Source organism: Pteropus alecto, unplaced genomic scaffold (genome assembly GCF_000325575.1).
Source record: "Pteropus alecto unplaced genomic scaffold, ASM32557v1 scaffold95, whole genome shotgun sequence".
Classification (NCBI taxonomy): Eukaryota; Metazoa; Chordata; class Mammalia; order Chiroptera; family Pteropodidae; genus Pteropus; species Pteropus alecto.
The window spans coordinates 7,289,375-7,304,813 of NW_006441071.1; positions in this window are offsets into that span (position 1 = coordinate 7,289,375).

Genomic DNA, 15,439 nt, shown 5'->3' on the forward strand with positions numbered 1-15,439 from the left:
CACACCAAAACTACTTTTTAAACTGGTGGACTATAGTTTTCTGAAAAGTTGCATTGGATTACCTGCTATTATGTGAAATTTTTTGAATAATACAGTTCAATGAGAATGTTTTGTCTTTATCCATAAAATTGTTGTTTGGCTTAAAAAAGAGGAAAAGAAGAGGAAAGATAAAATATAGAGAGCTTTGGGGTAATTAGGCAAAGCAGTTGTAGACATCAATTAAATTGTCCTCTTTGGGACTCAATAATTTTTTATTTCTGTTAACATAGATGGTTAATACTTCTCAGAATATGCTTATTTTTTTTTCACATCTGAAGAAATACAGTTTTCTATCTAAAAAACAGCATAATATTCTCAACACCTCAAGCTAACATTTTTTCTAATTTTGTCTGCAATTCTTATTTTTTTCTTTACTCTCAGATTATTAAATAGTCCAAGAACCCAGATACTGGATCCAAAGAGACTTGAACCTAAATCAAAATCCTACCCACAATCAAGGCCAAATTTTGATAAAATATTTTACTTTTATTTTTAGTTCCTTCATTTTACAGAGGAGATGGTAATAATTTTCATGAGAATCTAAATTTTCCTACTTTGAGAATCCAGGACAGGTGAGGGCAATTTATTTTTTAAAAGAGTTGAACTCTAAATAAGGAAAAGGTTGCTGTAGCCTATTGTTTGAGTTAGAAAGTTGTATTTTATCCTTCTGATCTTAGGTGTGCCTTGGCATATATTTCATAATGCATTCAGCATGTTTTTTTGATTGTGTAATGAGTTCATAGTGGAAGAATACGATAATGTATTGAAAAAAGAAAAGACTTTGAACCAAAGCAAACCTGATTTGCATTACGAACTCTGTAACTTATTAGCTATTTGTTATTGGATAAGCTACTGAATTTATCTCAGAATCAGTATCTTCAAATAATAAACCACTTCATTCTATTTCAATGTGTTTACAAGACTTAAATGATAATAATTGATAGTATTTTCTAGGTAACCTATACATGCACACGCACATCATTTAAACATTTCCCAATAACACACCTATTGTTGGTTACACCTAATAAGATGAAGCACTATTGCTTTTGGAAGGTCTGTGAAATTAGATGGACATCATTATTCATTTGCTAAAATTTTCCACACACATTTTATGAGATCATGAAAATTTTTACGCACTTGATATTTTGATGAAAATACACTTCATCTTTCCTAATTGCCTAATTATACTTGCCCCAAAGAAAAAGCATCCTTCATTTCCCCTTTAACTTTATAATGAAAGAGAATGTGAATTCTGAGATGAGATATAATTTATTCTTAAAATATCTACTCTTTGCATTTACAATAATACTTTCCCTAAATTTGGCTTAAAAAGTCTGTCTACCCTATTCTTTCCATTATCTCTAATCCAAAGTGATGTTCTTGATTTCTAGGTACTAAAAACAAATGTATAATGTAATATCTTTTAGTTACAAAATCAGTAAATCTTCAAACTACTACATAAGAACATCATACAAAATCAGCCGTGTAATGCTTGACTGTGATACAATCAATTACTGCTTAAAATGCTTATGGTTGAACAACTACAAATATTGGAAAAAACAATTTACAAGGTCAGATTCCTATTAATGAAAAAAAAAACCCACTCAAAATATCCATTATTAGAATTGGGATGAATATAATCTGAAAGTTTTTGATTTTTTCTTAATGGAATGGTGCTTATCATGTAACTGCATTATTTTTTAAGCTTAATAAAAATTATATTTTTACCTTGTCATGAAACAATGTTTCTTGTCATACACAGAAGTCCAGCCTCACAATTTTCACAACTGTTTTCTGTCTTAAAATATTTCACATTTCATATTTGGGGAGTTTCAATTGTTTTTGTCCATTTGGGTGGGACACTAATAAATTGTGAGATTTGTTGGGAAATTCAACTTTCAGTCATGGTGTAGCTTATCTTTTGAATAAACCTTTCTGACAAAAACAAAAATAAAAGCTGAAAATTAAAAAAATATATATGTGTGTGTGTGTGTGTATTAGAGAGCAAATAAAGCAGGTAGAAAGTGAAGACTATATGATTCTTGAAAGAATGAATGCTTCTGCTTGGAGATACAAGTCAGTCATTTCATAGGAACATCAGAGAATAAAGCTCAAACAGAAAACAGACCCACTGGAATGAAGAAAAATGAGAGAGAGTTGATGTAAATTGAGGGGAAGAGGCTCTAAAGGGGGAGATACCTTGAGGAAGCCTCAAAATATGCATAGAAGTCTTTTGCTGTATCTAAATATCCCCTAACTCCTAAATATATAAGAGGGAGGCTTCAAAGAGCGTCCTGTGGAATGGAGGTAGGTTGCAAAAAATGCCAGGAGCTGTCTGGTCCTAGAGCTAGAGAGTTTAGAATTTAAGTCCCTGAAACTTAGGGTAATTAAAAATAAGGTTTTTACATATGCTTTAATTTATAATTAATAACAAAGATAAAAACTATCTCTCAAACAAAGTTATCTAGCATTACTTTATCAACCTGCCAGGAAAAAAAAAAATCTTAGGAAAAAAAATCTAAAATTTATTCAGAGTGTCAGAAATCCAATTAAAATTAGGAGACATGCCAAATATTAGAATCTGACAAACCAAAGGGGGAATCATAGGAGAAAGAGAAGGATATGTGGTTCAGGTATTAGAAATAGGAAGGAAATTTTAAATAACTATTACAAATAGAGGAAAAAATAAACAAATTATTAAATATACTTTTAATAGAGAATTAGAATAAAAATAATAAATTTGGTATTTTTGAATTGCAAAACAATATCTGAAATTATGATCTTATTAAGTGGGTTTAATAAATCTTAGCTATTGCAAAGAACGAGATTAAAAATCAGTTAAAAATATTGAAATTAAAAAGTTAAGAATAAAAGGCACAGCCAAGATTAAAAGGCATGTGAGATATTGTCAAAGTATGCAATATATGTATAATTTGTGTTCTGGAAGTAAGGGATATTTGGAATGAGGCAAAACAATTGTTTGAAAAAGAACAGAATTTTACAAAACTTATGAAAGACAGAAACCTGCAGATTTTAGTAATTTAGTAAATTCTGAGCACATGAATCACACAGAAACATATTGGAAAATAGCAGAAGTGTTAAAGATATTAACATGTTAATATAATTTGAAATATGTATTTTAAGTAATTATTTTTAGAAAGTAATACATTATATAAATATAAAAGTACATGTTAATGTTTGGTATGATAAAATAGTATATGCTCCAGTATTCATAATATTAACAGTGACATTGTATTGATTCCAGTGTTTTAAAAAGAATCTTATAAATAACCAGGGAATGTGGGGTTCAAGACATAGTCCCTTCACAGGAGCAAAAAAACAACTGGTGGCTGAGCTTTCAACAAAAACATAGAAGCCAGAAAAAAACAATGTAATTTTAAGTGTTACATTTTAAAAAATGCAAATAATTTTCTATGAAACAAAAATTCTCTTTCAGAAATGAAAGCATTTACCAATGAAGTCATATGTGGAAATATTAAGTATAAATTCAATTTATTTGATAGATAGCAATGAATAAAATTCTTAAACATCCACAAACTTGATAAAAATAGATTTAAAGGGGTTATTTCAGACCTTAAAAGTATATGAAACCTTTATGGTAAAAAATTTGACAACTTAAATTTTTAAAACACCCCCCCAAAAAAATATATATCAGAAACAGAATAAAATATTTGAGTAGTCCTGTGTCAACTAAAGTAGTTGTATTTGTAATTTAAAAATATTTTCCCCAAGAAAACTATAGCTGCAGATAGCTTTAATGATGATTTCTTCAAATATGTTAAAGAAGAAATCATGAGAACTTTGTACAAACTGTTTCAGAAATGGAGAAATATGATGGCTTATAAGTTCATAGGTCTATTTTTACATAAATGTTTTTAGGGCAAAAGTTCAGAAATGAACTTTTATGTGAGCTTAATCACTTAGGTTTCATCACTGTTATCAATGAATTTTATGTGGACTATGATATTTCTTGGAGCCTAATTATATTACTCAATATACTTGTTTTCCTTCTCAATTATAGATCTGTGTATTTAATGAGATGTGTATTTCTTTGTCAAATGTAATTTATTTTCTAAACTTGAAGAAGTCAGTACTGAAGACAGAATTCTTTATAAATCTACTGCATAGACGTGATTTTATATGTCAACTCCAATTTCACTGGAGATATATTTTCTCAGTGACCATAATTAGTCAGTATCCTTTAATTATATTTATTCAACTGATTAGCAGATCTTTAACTGTTCTTGATAAGCTCCCTTTTTCTATTCAAAGCTGTAATTAGAAACCATATACATCTATTGGATTTGCCCTACCTTCGATTCTTTGCAAAGAATATGTAGTTAGTCCAATCTGACTCCTATTAAGAAAACTCATGCTAAGTTCCAGTGAACACTGTTTTCTGTTGTGGTTCTCAGACTATGGCTCTTTAGCAATTAATAAATGCATTCCCCATGAGGCTCAATATTTGTTATTTTTACTAGTTCATCTAAACATATCCCTAAATGATGATGATAGTAATTTAACTGGATTCTCTATTTAAATGAAGAAAGTATTAGTTTCCCGCATATGAGGTCTTTTATCAACCTATTGATTCTCACTTCTAGTTGTCTTTATCAAACTTCATGATAAATCTAAACCTAATGCTAAATTTTAATAAATTAAGCTCTTCATGGGTAATTAGGTCTGTTATAATCAGGCAGTGTAATTTATCTTTGACAATTTATTTTCCCATCTAGTTTTTTCATATGTAAATGACTTCGCTAGGTTTTGTGAGGATTTAATGAAATCATACTGTTAAACATTCAAGACAAAAACTATATACTTTAAGATACAATAAGCATTAGTTTTTTTACCCTCTGTGCACCAAAAATTAAAAACATAAAAATAAACAAACATAACTCTGTTCTCAAAAATAAAAAGTATAACCAGCCTATAATTTATCAACAAATAATATCCAGTAAAATACCACTCAAGCTATTTTTACCATTATTCCTATTAATTTAATGTAGTGAAACTGGCTTTATGTCAACACTTGGGGAAAATATATCTCAGTGAAATTGGAATTGACATAAAAATCACATCTATGTTGGAGTATATTTAGGTTGTCATCCCTACCTGTTAATAGGGATTTATGAAGACAGGTTAGAGGAAAAATAAAAACTGTATGAAAAAGTTATAAAAGAATTGAAAAGCCTTTAGTCAGACCAAAATAGTAATCTTCAACCTATCAAACAGAAAACTCTTTATCAAAGGCTAATAATTAGCCTCCAAAAAACATCAAAAGAAAAATTAAACAGAAATTTATCATAAATGGGTCCATAAATATCAAGAGGTTGAAAATTTGGTTTGCAAGAATAGAAGACATTGGTTTGTTTTAGATAGGAAAACTTATTAAACCAAGTTAGTAAAATTGTGCAAGATTTTTCAAACCCTATTTGTGTATTAACTGGCATGATCTTTTCATTAAAACAATGAATTTTTTTCTTTTAATCCATCTACTGTCATTTAATAAACCTTACTATATGTAAGAAATGCTCCTTTCAATTCACATAGTATGGGATTTATTCGATAAATATTATCTTTCATGCAATTCTGTTTGTGAATTTTGTAATTAAAAGAGACCTGGCCTATTCAACAGGAAACTTATATTCCAGCACTGTAACAGAGAAAGGCCCAGGATTTTTCTGGGTCTCAACTCATTTACTTTTAGTGTAGTGATTTAACTAAATTACCTTTACAATCATGTATAGGTATTTTAGTTTACCAAGGTGCTTGAACAATTATAAAACAGTTTGAACATCTGTATTCAGAACACAATGTACCATAACAGAGTTAAACATGGAATGATTATATATAAAGTGTATTCATAAATTTTAAAAACCCACCTTAAGGATCTGTCATGATCCATATATACATACATTTCAGACTCTATTAGGAATTCAAGTTTTATTCAATATAGATGAAAAGTAATTAAGTTTAGCAAAGTATCAAACAAAAATATCATTTATTACCCATTGATCGGTCATATTAAAATATATATTTCATCAAATATATTGAATATATTATACTATCTGCTTAAAATACTATATAAATCCTTTAAAGAAAAATTACAGCTGTGAAGTGCATGAGCTCATAAAGTTAATTTTTGTGGTTATATATAATACAGGATAATTGAAAGAATTTATCTTACTTATAGAATTAGTTCTGGCTCATTACATCATGCTAAGTTTCCTCAGGAAACCTAAATAACAGAGACAGAAGATCATCTAAGGGTGAAAATGCGTAATATATTTGTTTTTACATGCATCACAATAATTTTTAAAATCTGTGCTTCGTATATTGAAAACAGATAAAAAATCACTGTTTTTAATAACTACATAATAATATAGTTTTGGTCTTCTAGTTTTAAAACTACTTCACATATTCCCCAAATCTGAAGCATTATAAACTCAAAGAATTGGTTGTTCCTACCAAACTGATAAAATATTGCCTGCAGTGGTTCTCATATAGCATTTCCTTCTCTTAGGAGCAATCTACCTAGTTTTAATAAAGAAAAAGCTGGTCATTTGAACTGGTTAGATTGACAGTACCCGGAACTATATGCATTCCTTTTCCATCTCTCCTTTTAATTCTTATGTATAGTATTTGCAGCTTTGTTGATAACATTCTGAATTACATCACTAGTCTCTCTGGATTTGGAACAAAGGTACTTGAAGACAGACTTAGTCCTGACTATCACTTATGTATTCTCACAGAACTTCTCCAATAATTGTGGAGAGATCTGCAATGTTAACAGTGGCGATGCTTAATTTCCTACAGATTGGAAAGAACAGAATTCCTCAAATACAGATGTGCAATAGAATTCAGTCAACTTTTTGACATAACATCCAGTAATCAGTTTGACATTAAGCTCAACCTATTTCCGTCTATAAAATGTAAGTAGAAAATGAGTGCAATTAGAAAAAAACAAAACAAAACAAAAAACTGAAAATATACATTTTCACAGGATGGCTAATACAAATAATCATTAACATGATGTAAAATAAAATGTTGAATATCAAATTCTATAAAATGTTTAAAAATCACTAAGTTATCCAAATTATGTTTTATCTCTAACTCTTGTGCTGGCTGGAAAATTACTGCTTGGCTATTGCCCATGGCAACATAGGCTATCACTCATGGGAGCATAACATTCTAACAATAAGCTTTTTGCTTCTGTACCCACCGCTTGCACAACCGACCTGTAGGCTGACAGTTAGTAAAAAGAAGAAAATAGACTTGTGTATTCAAACAGAATGAAGAATGGGGTTTAAGGCTTAAAAATCCTGTACCTCTGCATTTCGGGGCTGCTTAATTTGGGGTCTGCATACCCCTGGCAGACCCAGCTGGCTGAATAAAGAGTGTGTTTCCTATAACTCACTGATTTCTGGTGGTCTGTGTGTCTATCAGGAGCTGGCGGCTACAACATTCTTTCCAATGAAGATTTATACTTCCAAAAAAATATTGGTAATTGGAATTGGAATAAGTAAATTTTAGGCTTGGAGTGTTAAAGTAGATAAATGTCAATCATGATTTCTGTATTAATACATCTCTTAAGATGTTCTGTGACTTGTTTTATTATGTGACCTATTCCAGAGAATGTTCCATGAGTGAGAAGAATGTTTTATTCTTTTATTGGGTGGACAGTTCTGTTTATGTTTGTTGGATTCATTTGGCCTATAGTGTTGTTCGAGTCTGTTTATGTATTTTCCCTCTGGATGTTTTAACCATTATTGAAAGTAGAGTATTTAGTCTCCTACTATTGTTGTATTGCTGTCAATTTCTCTCATCAGATTTGCTGATATTTGCTTTATATATTTAGCTGATCTGATGTTGAGTGCATATATATTTAACTATGGATAACATTTTTTATTTCCTTAGAATTTACATAATATCAGTGTAGGAGATGTATTCTTCACCTAAAGATATATTTTTTTTTATTTGCAGATGGATAAACTGTTATTTTAAGGTTGAAACTCGACAAATATCAGCAAATTTGTGTGTTTCAACATAATATAAAAAGGAAATGGTTGAGAATTAGCTTTCATGTATGCCTATATGAATATAGGCAATATAGGGCTGGAAGCAACATTTTAATTTTTTCAAAGTCAAATGAAAATGAGATCAAATTCATGTCTTCAAAGCAATTTTACTTGTTAACCAATTATCAGTTTTGCACTATTTTATTTCTATTACCCCCCAAAATATAAGTCAGTAAAGAAGAAACAAAACAAACAAAACTTGCTCTGAAAAAATGAGTAATTGGGAGGCAAGGGAGAGGAACTCTCAAGACAAGCAGAAACCAACATTTTTTGGGGGGGGTGGCGGGGGTTGAGAGTTATGACAATTCATTCTATAGATTGGTAGAAGCTTGCTGCAAAATTGCAGTAGCAATTTTGGGATAAACAATATTGTTATGTTTTTGGTTCATTAGATTATGATAAGTTTTCCCAGGCAATGTGAATAACAGAGATGCAAATTCATTTAAGGTACAGATGCATAAAGTATATTTTCTACACATATCTCAATTCATTTGGAAATAGATCATTGAAATATGAAATGTATAGAAAATACTTTTTTAAATACAAAACATTATTTTGCTTTTCTAGTTTTAAAACTATCTCCTATTCTTCCAAATTTCAAAGAATTAGAAATAGCAACAGTGACATGAAAATCTGTGAAATCTTCAAAAGCTTTGTGATTCACTAGGTTATGCTGAAATAGTAAGGGGATTCAAAAAGAAGTAAGTGATTCTGGTGAATTTATGAGGCCAGAAATGACTTTTAATTTATTTTATACACCATTTCTCTCATTTGTTTTAGATTCCTGGATTGTCCTCTTTACGAAATGGACCTTGCTATTTTCATGTTTTATAAAATATTTAGATATAATAAAGAGAAAATCTAAAAGGAAATAAAGCACAAGCTACATCTTACTAAGACTATTAAAAACCTCAACACCAACATCTTGCACTAATACATACAGACTCAGGCTACAGTGATGTGATGTGGGGAAGATTTGTATGTGAGAAATAACAGTTTATTTTTAGATATAAACAATTCATTTGTATTGCAAATGGCATTAGTGGATAACTTTGTATTTATTTTACTTTACTTACAATATAATGACACTTTCTATTGAAGTCTGAGTGTATATACTTATTCTTTAAATAATTCCCAAATCTCCAAATCATGTATTATCTCCAATTTCTACAAGTTTTCTGAAAATAGATGCTTACTTTTTGCATTTTAGACAATTATAGCACAAATATAATGCCCTGATATTAACTTGACAAGCAGAGCAAATTCTCAAACTATTAAATGAAAACTTTGTTTTTGTTATTATATCACTCCCAGGTAAATGTTTCTTTCACTTTTTTTCTACCTTCTCTCTGTCACTCTCATAAGTAAAAGACAGAATAATTATATATTCTAGTAATATTTTCACTAAAATATATTAAGAAACATGGAAGCAGAAAGACATGTAAATTTCAAATCATAATTATATATTTTCCTCTTTCACACCATCTCCATGGATATTGTATTACATTTATTAAGGACATGAATCTTAACACATTTAAACTGTGTAATGCAATGTTCAGTTTAATATATAAAAATATTCAGAAAACCTTGTCAATTAAAATGTTGAGAAATGGTATTTCCCTAAGGCTACTGAAAGCATGGATTTTAAATGGAGTGTGACAACAACCCAAATACATGGTACTAAAAGCTCTCAATAAGAATTCATCATTTAAAGATTAATATGTGGGTAGAGGAATTGTGTTATTTAAATTGGGGCTATTTAATTAGAAACAAAGGTGTAGACAACAAGCTCAAGGTTTAATTTCCCAGAGCTGTATTTGTGTTCTTCCTCCAATGCTATTGCCAGATATAATTGCATAAGTTTTAATATTAACTTTTAGAGATTTTTATTGGCTAATAAAATTTTCTGGAATTTTCAATAAATCTCTACTGAATGTTTCATATTCAGAGTAAAGTTGAATTTGGTAGCAGATGATGTGAGAGTGTGATCTGAGATTGGAACAATACTATTATGAGTTATATATGTAGTGAAAAGTGGGAGTGAGTACTATATGTCTATTTTATGTAATTCACAGATTTCCAAGGTCAGGTTTAGCAAATTGGTATGTGGAAATACGAATTAAATTCTATGTTGGGGCAGTAAAGAATGAGAGAGAGAAGCAGAGAGAGATAGAGAAAGGGAGAGGGGAAAGACTGAAAGAGAGAGAATAGTGAATGTTGGTAAAGGCATTAAATATAGTCTAATGCTCTAATCCTTAGGAACCTAAGCAAAAAGTTTGAACATAAAAGTCAGTATTAACAGAACCTACATCATTTAAAAGTGGAATAAATCCACAACGATCTACTATTTTCATCATTTAAAATGAACACTAATTTATTTATAGTTTATTTATGGTTTGCACAGCCCACAAATTGAATGGACTTAAATCTACCAGAAGTGTTAATCTCTAAATAATTCTAAAGGAGAAAATTTAAAATATATATGCACTAGCATGTTACAGCCAGTTCGTTCTCAGAATCCTATTTATATAATCAAAACTTATTTCAGAATTGTAGCTAATATGAGTTTAAACGTGATTTAAATTTCTGCCTTGATTTCTTTTACTTTAGAGCCCTTGAATCATTGTAAAATCTTTGAGTAATATTTGGTTTTCCATAAAAATCAACAATTTTAACCTTATTGAGAATATAATACTAACAATCTTTGTTAAGCAATGATAATAAAATTAAAATAACAGTTATTATGTAGATTATACAACCAGAAAAAATATTGTATTTGTCTATTAAATTTGACTCAACAAAATATCAGCAAACCAAATCACAAAATGTAAAACAGTAATTATACAAAGTGATTAAGTTAGATTTATCCCAAATATGGAATTCTAGTTCAACATTTAAAGATTAATGTAACATCACATCAACAGACTAAAAAAGAAATGTCATATGATCATATCATAGATGTAGAAAAAAGAAAAATAGAAAATCCAAATCCTATTCATGAGAAAAACTTTCAGTAAACTAGGAATTGAGAGAAATTTTCTGAACTTTATAGAGACTATTTACAAAAAACTGAAAGCTAACATTTTACTCAATGGTGAGAAACTCAAAGTTTTCCCAGGTATATAGACTGGGGAGGTAAAAAGAAAACTTTGTTTACAGATGACATGATTGTCCATGCAGAAAATCCAAAATAATTGACTGCCCCCACCTTCCCAAAAAACAAGATAAAACAAAAACCTGGAACCAGTAAACGATTTGCAAGGATTTAGAATGCAAAGTTAATATACAGGTTTACATTTTCCTATATACCAGCATTATAAAAGTGGAATTTGAAATTAAAAACAATGCCACCTACATTAGAATTTAAAAAAAAAATTGAAATATTTAGGTTTAAATCTAACAAAAGCTACACAAGATTTATATAAGGAAAACTACAAAACTTTGATGAACTTAAAACAAAGAATCAAATGAACATTTATGGATAGGAAGACTCAATATTGTCAAATGTCACTTTTTCCCATTTTTTCCATAAATTCAACATAATCCCAGTCAAAATCCCAGAAAATTATTTTATGAATATTGACAAACTGATTCTAAACTTTATGTGGCAAGGCAAAAGTCCCAGCATGGCCAATAAATATTGAAGAATAAAGTTGGAGGACTGACACTACATGATTTCAAGGCTTACTATGAAGGTACTACAGTAATCAAGACAGTGTCATACTGGTGAAAGAACAAACAGATCAATGGAATGGAACTGAAATCCCAAGTATAGGCTTACCTAAAAAAAGTCAACTGATTTTTGACAAAGAAGGTGGTAAAATGGAATAAAACGATATTTTCAACATATGGTTCTAGACCAACTGGACATCCACATGCAAAAAACAAAAAAAACCAAAAAACAAAAAAACAAAAAAACAAAAACAAAACTATACATAGACTTTATTCAATAATATAGGAGACACTCATAGATGACCATGAGTGTGATACCTTTTTACATACAACACTGAAGACACAGTCTATGAAAGAATACACTGGATTTAAGAAACTTTCTTTTCTACAAAATCTAATATTAATATGAGAACACAAGCCACAGAGAAAATATTTGCAAAAGACATTTGATGAACTAAATTATACAAAGATCCTTTAAACTCAATAATCCAAAAAAAATAGCTCAAAGACCTTAGACACCCTCATCAAAGTATATAGATGGCAAATATGCATATGAAAACATGCTCCACATCAAATATCAGATTATACAAGTTAAAACAAGATACAACTACACAACTATTAGAATAGCTAAAACCCAAGAACACTGACAGTACTAAATGCTCATAAGCATGTAATACAACAGAATTCCTACTCATTGCTGGTAGAAATGCAAAGTGATGCAGCCGCTCTGTAAGTTTGGTAGTTTATTACAAAGCTAAACATACTTTTTATCATATGATTCATCTATCACACTTCTTGATATTATCCAAAGAAGTTGAAAACTCATGTCCACACAAAAACCTGCACATGGATGTTTATAACAACTTTATAATTGCTCAAATGGTGAAGTGACCACAATGTTTTTTTTGAGATTAATTGATAAATAAACTATCGTACATCCAGAAAATGGACTGTTATTCAGTAGTACAAAGAGGTGAGTTATCAAGCCATGCAAAGACATGAGGACTCTAAAAGCATATTGGTAAGTGAAAGAAACCAATCTGAAAAGGTTACATATTATTGATTTCAACTATATGACATTCTGGAAAAGGTAAAACTATGAAGACAATAAAAAAAATTGGTAGCTGCCAAGAGTGAAGTCAGGGAGAGATGAATAAAGCACAGAGTATTTTTAGGGTAGTGAAAATACTCTGTATGATGATTATGGATATGTTTCGTTATACATGTGTCTAAATCTATACAATATACGACATCAAAAGTAAATCTTAAGGTACACTATGGACTTTGGGTGATTTTGATGTGTCAATGCAGGTTCATACTTGGTAGCAAACATGCCATTCTAGTGAGTGATGTTGATAATGGGGGAGGCTATGTATGTGTGCAAACAGAGATTATATAGAAAATCTCTGTACCTCACTATTTTTGTAAACCTAAAACTGCTCTACAAAAAAAAAAAAAATCTTAAAAATAGTCGACAAATAAGTATATAAAATTCAAGGTTACTTTTGTGTTCTTTTATAGTAAAAACTTTTCTCATTTTGTTTTCTAAGTTCTTAGCATTTTTTTTTAATATGAACAAAAGACTATTCAAATGTGATGGGAATTCCTTCTCATTGTGTCTATTTTCTTGTCATGATTCACAAGTTCTCAGACATATGGTTCCTTCTATTTTAAATCACATGCCATATTTTTTATCCTTTATCTCTATTTTACAATTATATATTTATTCTCTTCAAGCTCATCATTCTTCTCCCCTCAGTGTCTTCAAGTATAGTTTCCTCTTTTTGCCTGAAACTTTACTAACTAAACATAGAATGCCTACTCATTCTTCAGATCTTGGGTTGAATATCACTTCTAATAAAGATCTCCCCTCACTCTAAAAAAAATAGGTTAACACGTTCAACATTTTATATCTCTATTTAGATTCCTTTTACTTTCTTTTGCTTTTCCCAGCTATCTGCCTATAGATTTAATCAGGATATAGATTTTTGTCTTACTTCCAAGTATCCCCCCATGTGTTGAACAGTGCCCAGAACAGAATGGATACTAATAATATGGTTAAATAAGCTAATAAACAATTATGCATGCATTCATTTGCAGAATCCTTAAGTAAGCATTTTCACATATTAAACTCCCAAATACATATACTTCTTGCCTAGAAGCACCAGTAGGTATACTTTGCTATGGACCTTAAAATATTGTAAAGATAATCATAGCCCTTATAACTATATGTCTTCCTACAAATACTCATTAGTATAAAAAAGTGTCTTTTAAAGAAAAAAAAAAACACAAAAATGTTTTAAGATGACTAAATATCTTTTTAATGTATTTGTTTGCAGGAGCCAACATCGACATAATAGTTTTATAATTATAGACATTCATTTACTCTGTTCTTTTTATATTATAATGTGATTTTTTAATATAATCCACTTTTTCTTATTTATTTCTTAATACTTAAGTTAATTTGAAAGCTATATGTTTTAATGCCTATTTTAATGACATTACTGAGATTAAATAGATAAAATTTTCCTATGAATTTTTCTAAACAAAAGATGAAGACTTACAGAATGTAACTGAAAAGAGTAGCTAGTACAAAGTCATATAAATTAAGCTATGGAATGTATTCTAGCTTTTTTTTTTAATTTTATGGTATGTGCTTTAATACATTTTCTATACTCGAGTATATTTTTTCAATTTTTTGATATAAAATTGATATGTAACATTAGTTTCAGGCATACGAATAATTTGATATTTGATTATATTGCAAAATGATCACAGTAAGTCTAGTTAACATCTATCACTATACGATTACAAAAATATTTTTTCTCGCAATGAGAACTGTTAAGATCTGTCTTAGCAACTTTCAAATGTGCAATACATGATAATTAACTATAGTCACCATGCTGTTCACTATATCCCAATGATGTATATATTTTATAACTGGAACTTAGTACCTTTTGACCCCATCACCCATTTTGTTCACCACTGCCTCTGATGAGCACCAATCTGTTCTCTGTATCTCTGAGTTTTGTTTTGTTTTTTCAAGATTCCACATTAAGTGAAATCACAACTGAAACTTGATCATTAATCTCCATTTGCTCTCTCAAATTAAAGGTTATTTGAAGTTTATACATATCCAATACTTGGGGCTTTTTTAACCAACAAAGAACTGCATGGGCATCTCACACATGTACACAAAGACACAAATGGATAGTTTAGCTGAAAACCAAGAATCTATTAAAGACCAAACATGAAAGAAAAAAAAAAATCACACATAAAATACTTTATAAGTGCCTAGAAGCGAAAAATTTTAAAGAATATAGTAAATTCAGAGATTTTAAATACCAATTTCCCAAATTATACTTTTGGTTTTGCATAGGATTTTAAAAGACTTATCAAATTACATATTTGAGATAAAATATAATTACTGTCAATAATAAATTTAAAGTTTAAATACAATTGGATATTTTGACACCCGATTTTGATCTGTATGTGATTAAGATACTTTTACAAAATTTACTTTTCTGGGTGACATGTTCTGCTATAGCTAACTAACTTGATTGCTTATATATATATATATATATGCTTACCTGTATCCTTTTGGAGTAATTTCCAATTCCAATCAT